The sequence below is a fragment of the Lagopus leucura genome, unplaced genomic scaffold, assembly GCF_019238085.1.
Source record: "Lagopus leucura isolate 7727_CA_CO unplaced genomic scaffold, USGS_WTPT01 Super-Scaffold_100014, whole genome shotgun sequence".
Taxonomy (NCBI): Eukaryota; Metazoa; Chordata; class Aves; order Galliformes; family Phasianidae; genus Lagopus; species Lagopus leucura.
Genome location: NW_024962268.1, coordinates 15925605 through 15932340, shown reverse-complemented (window position 1 = coordinate 15932340; position 6736 = coordinate 15925605).

The window sequence follows — 6736 nt, the reverse complement described above, 5'->3', positions numbered from 1 at the left end:
GACTTATGTGCATCCATGGCAACAGCAAATCCCACAATTTTGGGTTACTGGGAGCTTCTTATTCTTGCAGACATGGTTCTTCAGCTCTGGGGATCCTATGGTCTGTCACTGGTTCTGAAGACAGAGGTGAAGAAAACATTAAACCTTTCTGCTTAGTCTTCATCCCTGTTTGTGAGGTGATCATCCTCATCAAGTATTGGACCAATATTATCTCTGGTTCTTCATTTATTGTTCACATAGTTTTCACACTTCTGAAAAAAAGTCCTTTTTGTTGTTTCCTGCAGCACTGGCTAGCTTCAACTCCAATTGAAATTTGGCCACACAAATTTTCTCCCCACAATGGTTGTCTTCTTATATCACTTCCAATACTTCATGCTATTTTTGTTCTGTTCACCTCCCAAGGTGTGAAGGATGATTCTGAAGGGTGAATGCTGCTGCTTTTACTCCAACAGAAATCAGCATGAACCACACCAGCATGTGTGTAAAGCATTTGATTCTGCTGTGGAAATATCATGGATTTGCATAAAAGTAGTGGTAAAGAAAGGAACGCAAAGAAAAGAAATTTGGTAAGACCTTGCTTCTATACATCTAATGCAAGCTTTTGAGAAAAGGTTATCACTACAGAGCAGTTACAAATTTAAAAATCAATCACTAAGAATGATTTTCATTAAGAAAATGTCAAATTTCCTCTTTCTGGAGGCAATCCTGGGAATATGTGGCCCCTCTCCAGAAAGAAACTGGAGACCTGGTATTGAAGGATATGAAGAAAGCTGAGATGCTCAATGACTTCTTTGCCTCAGTCTTCACCAGCAAGGGCTTTGGCCACACCACCCAAGTTACAGAAAGCAAAGGTAAGAACTTGGGGAAGGATGATCTGCCTACTGTAAGCAAAAATCAGATTTGAAACTATCTAAAGAACCTGAAGGTACACAAGGCCATGGAACCCAATGAGATCCATCCACAGGTTCTAAGGGAACTGGAAGTTGCCAAGCTGCTGTTCATCATATTTGAAAGCTCATGCACTCTGGTGAAGTTTCCATCAATTGCTGAGGGGGAAACATAACCCCTTCCTCCCCGCCATTTTCAAGAAAGGAAAAAAAGAGGAACAAGGAACTACAGGCCAGACAGTTTCATCTCTGTGCCTGGCAAGGTCATGGAGCAGGCAGTCATTGGATAAGGGTAGAGCAACTGATGTAATCTACTTGGGCTTGTGCAAAGGGTTTGACACTGTCCCACATGACATGTTGGTTGCCAAATTGGAGAAAAATTGATTTATTGGATGGACCACTAGCTGGATACGGAATTGGCTGTATGGTCACACTCAGAGAGTTGTGGGTAACGACACAGTGTCCAAGTGGAGACCAGTGATGAGTGGTGTTCCTCAGGAATCAGTGTTGAGATTGGTGTTATTTAACATCTTTGTAGGTGACAAGGACAGTGTGATCAACTGCACCCTCAGCAAGTTTGCAAACAATGCAAAGCTGAGTGGTGTGGCTAACACACTAGAGGGAAGGGATGGTCGTAGTCGGAGGGTTGCAGTGGATTGCTCAGTCTCCACTGAGTCGTGATGAGTGGCTTGCCTCAGGAATTGGTGCTGGGACCAGTGCTATTTAACATCCCTGTAGGCAACATGGACAGTGGGATTGAGTGCACCCTTAGCAAGCTTGCAGATGACATCAAGCTGAGTGGTGCGGTTGACACACTAGAGGGAAGGGATGCTATCCAGAGGGACCTGGACAGGCTTGAGAGGTGGACTCATGCCAACCTCATGAAGTTCAACAAGGCCAAGTGCAAGGTCCTGCACCTGAGTTGTGACAATTTCAAGCAGAGATACAGATTGGGCAGAGAATGGCTTGAGAGTAGGCCTGTGAGCAAGTATTTGGGAATGTTTACAGATGAAAGATTCAAGCTGGCAGTGTGTGCTTGCAGCCCAGAAGGCCAACTGTATCCTGGATTGTATCATGAGAAGCATGACCAGTGTGGAGGGAGATGAAGGCCCCTCTTCTCTACTCTTGTGAGAACCCACCTGGAGAAGAAATTCTTTACTATGATGGTGGTGATACCCTGGAACAAGTTGCCCATCGAGGTTGTGGATGCCCCTACCCTCCAAGCATTCAAGACTGGATGGGGCTATGAGCAATCTGGTCTATAGGGAGGTGTCCCTGCCTGTAGCAGGGGACTGGAACTAGATGATCTTAAAGGTCCCTTCCAGCCCAAATCATTATCCGATTCTATGATTCTAAATATTACTGAAATGTCAGTTACGTTCAAATGCATACATACTTTCAAGGATTTCTTTTAAATCATCAGTGTTTTATGTGCATCAGTTTTTGTACAACAGTATAGAAAAGCACTGCTTATTGAAAAAACAGCTTCATGGAATCATAGAACACCAGAGGTTGGAAGAGACCTCTGGAGATCATCTAGTCCACCCTCTGCTAAAGCAAGTTCCCAACAGTACATTGCACAGGAAAGCATCCAAGTAGGTCTTGAATAGGAAGAGACAGGAGACAGGAGGTTCCACAACCTTCCTGAGCAGCTTGTTCCAGCAGTCTGTCACCCTCACAGTAATGAAGTTCTTCCTCATATGTGTATGGAGCTCCCTGTGTTACAGCTTCATTCTCTTACCTAAAATATAAGATGATTTCTTCATTGGTAAATAAGGTGAGCATGTTGTTTAAAAAGGGAGAAGACTGTTTGATCATGACAGGCAAAGTTAAATATTGTTCTGTGATTCTAACTTGAATAAGATGGACCTTTTAAAAATAAGTTTTGGTGTGGAAAGATTCTCTCAGGAGAAAAATATTTTCAGAAGTCATGTGCTTGGGGAGAAAATGAAACAAAGCTAACTCCAAGAAAAGTTTGAAAGCTGAGAAAAGGAAACTTGCCTGCTTTAGTCACCTAAGCGCCATCAGTGGAAATGTTCATTTTACTTTTGTCTTTAAAGTTTGTATTATACTGGAAGTGGAATTTGTTTAGTTTTAAAGACTGAATCAGTCTTCAAAATGTTTTCTGCAATTATACTCTTACTGTTGTTCTTTCTTGAATTTTGTCACAAGTGACCTTCTGGTATGTGTACAACATTCTAGGTCATTAAAGGTCTTTTTTCCATCTTGTTTAGAATAGATCAAGGACCTGCTCCAATAGGGCAATAGTTCTCAAAGTATTGTTTTCAGTCATCCATGAAGAGCTGGCTTGTCACATGGTGCTGGCTATAATCTCGTAAGCAGAAATAAAGACACTAGAAAGATGTATTACTTAAATACTTTTCCATGACATAGTCTTAGCAAATAAAACAGAAGTGGACATGCAGTGCTGTAAGAGAACCGGGAGTGTTCCTTGAGAAAGCTTGGGTGTTGCATGCCATATTTGCAATTCTAGAAGCTGAGAAACCTATCCCTTCTTCTCTGGAATATCAGAGCTTTTAAGCATACACACACACAAAAGGTGTTAATAGAGTAGCAGTAAAAAGTAGTGAAGCCAAAGAGAGGAAAACAAAATATAGGCAGTAAATTTCAGTAGGTTCCAGTAAACTCAGGAAAATGTCACTTATGAATTTACAGAAGACAGGTTCATGAAGAGAAGTTAAAATGACCCGGCAGTTCCTCAAAGAGATGGTATTAAGGCACAACTACCATCTGTCTAGTGATAGATAGACTAATCTAGTCCAGTGAAGAAGAATGATGGAAAATATAGAATGAGAACACTCTGGCTAAATCTTGAGCTTATCAAGCACGGGAAGAGGCAACAGAGAAAGTGGAAATTAGGTTGGACTGCTAGAGGCAAATGTATTCTAGGATATGCAAACGTAAGAAGGGCAAAGTCTCTTCTCCATACATTTGTGCTGCTGCTGTTGGTTTGAGCATTAGCGTTTGACACTGGACAGACTCATTTTCCTTTGTGCATATGCACAATAAATCCCAGCTCCTAATAGGGATGAGATTTGTGGTTCTCTTCATGAATAAAAAGCAAGAATCAAGTGTTGTGGTAAACAAACTGATGTTGTGCTTATGCTTTATATGATTTATATATGTAACTTGATTTAGTGGGTGGAAATCCTGCCCACAGCAGGGGAGCTGGAATTCAGTGATCTTTAAGGTCTCCTCCATCCCAAGACATTCTATAATTTGATGACTCTATACCTTCATACTCAGCTGCAGCTCGAAACTGTCATAATACAAAGCTCAAGCAAAGTGTACAACATATACAAGTATAAATCAAAAGGTTTTCAAATTTATCTGGTGCTTCTTGACAATCAAGACAGGTAACACACAAAGCTTAGCAATGGTTTTCATCCTATCTTTCTCTCATGTTTCTCTCTCCCTCATTGCAGCCACCAGCTAGGTGTTTAGGTGCCAGGTAGGCACCTTCAATAACATCTTCCCATTTCCCATGTATTTGGTAAGCCCTCTTGCGCTATCTTGAAAGGAAACAATATTTCTCCATCTGGTTTCTGAATACTCCAGGAGGTTAATTTTCACAATTAAACTTGTACAACTGAAACAGAACTGAAATACAGCAAAAATTCACAGCTGATGAACTGTGAAAATTCCCAGGCTCAAATTTCACCTTGGTTCATAACAAACTGTGATAATGGAACCTTGATGGTGATCTCACTGTACAGCTTTTTCAAGTCTATCTTACCCATTAGCCAAAAAAATCGCTAAATACTCAGGTTTCATACAAATATAAAGTACTTCATGGTACCAGATGAGCTACTTTTATAACACTTCTGTAAAGTGTTTCACAGTGTTTTACAAAGTATTAAAATTACTCCAACAAAACGCCTGGCAAAGTATGCGGTCTGTGTAAAACAAAACACATCTGAAGGCTGAAGGCCAAATCCCCTTTCTATCGCATGCAAATCTTATTGAATCCAGTGTTTTTTAACACATTTCCAATCAGATGCTATAGAAAAACAATGAGATTTTAAATTCTGCAGCAAGTACTACTTTTTCTGGCGTCACCAGTGGGCAGACAAAATTCAGTTTCCCTTAATGTGTATGACTGCAAGAGCACACATACAGGCAAAAGAACATGATGAGTGTGTATTCTTATGTTATCACTGATGATAAGGATCATGAAATACTTGCAGACAATGCCTCAATGACCAAGAAATATGATACATGCTGTAATGCTCTATTTGGGAAACAGCCATGAGAATCTGATTGACGCTGCAAAATCAAGGACTGAAGAATTAAGATATTTCCTCTGTATACTCACCTTTTACTAGTCCACAGTGTTTCCATGCTGGATGTCCTAGCAAATAACCTTCTCCAACAAATGGAATGTTCCTGACAAAGAACAACTGCATTTTTGAGTTTTTCTGATATGATGTGAGGAAAAGGTGTTTACTTCTGGTGACATTTTGGAAACAGCTGAGAACTCCCACAAGAAATTCCAAGATATCTAAAATTGGGAAAAATTCTGAGCAGTGAAGAAGAGGAGTTTTTATAGTTTTAAAAGATGTATGAAGTATAATTTACAATTTTAAAAATTATTTGTAAACTGTCTTTAACATATTCTGCAACATCTGGACAATTTTATTTTTTATGATGACACTTTAATTTTGGTTGAAAAGGATATAATGTTTCTTTCCACTTTGAAGCAGCGGTACATTTATATGATCTGCTTAATGCACTGCTGAGATTTCTTTTTTTTATTTTTTTGTGAGGATCTGCTAACCTCTCTTCAAGGCCTTGTTCCTCAGATGTGAGAACAGGCTGCAGCCATTTCTAGTCAACAGTAATTTAATAGAATAACAGGGCTCATTTGAAGCGTAATTCAAGAGGATCACCATAACAGCACTAGCTGCAGAGTGCTGATAGTGTTCTTGTCCACAGAGTGACCCTGTCCTGTTCCTCATCTTAGCATTAATGCAGGCTGTCCCTGAGGACAGATGCTCCCGAATCCGCCTTCAGGAGGCTAGGAGGATTAAATAATAGACGTAAGATTTATTTACAGGTAACTGTGATGCTACAGTGTTACCTTTCTGTACGACACAGTTCAAAAGGTCTTAGAAATACCAGGCGACAAAGCTGGCAACAAAAGGAGGTAATTTAAGAAATCTATCAGAAAAGGGAGGAAATCAGTTGTGTTTTTTTTTTTAGGATGAATCACAGTTCCTGTGAAGTCAATTGCTTTAGTGAAGCTATTCATGCTGGTAAGGTAACTTTGCTTGCTTGTGAAGGCACCCTCACAGGCTGAAGAAGTACAATTGAAGTTCATATTCTATTACTTAGAATTTCACAGAATCACACAGAATCACAGAATCACAGAATCACACAGAATTGTAGGGGTTGGAAGGGACCTCCAGAGACCATCAAGTCCAACCCCCCTGCCAAAGCAGGTTCCCTACACCAGGTCGCACAGGTAGGCATCCAGGCAGGTCTTGAACATCCCCAGAGAAGGAGACTCCACCACCTCCCTGGGCAGCCTGTTCCAGTGCTCCGTCACCTCACTGTAAAGAAGTTCCTGCACACATTTGTGCGGAACTTCCTATGCTGCAGTTTCCGGCCGTTTCCCCTTCTCCTGTCTCCATTCACCACTGAAAAGAGTCCGGCCTCGCCATTCTGCCCCCCACACCTCAGATATTTATAGACCTGGATCACGTCCCCCTCTCAGTCTTCTCTTCTCAAGGCTGAACAGACCCAGTTCACTCAGCCTTTCTTCATAGGGGCAATACTCCAGGCCCTTCACCATCTTTGTGGCCCTCCGCTGGACTCTTTCCAAGAGA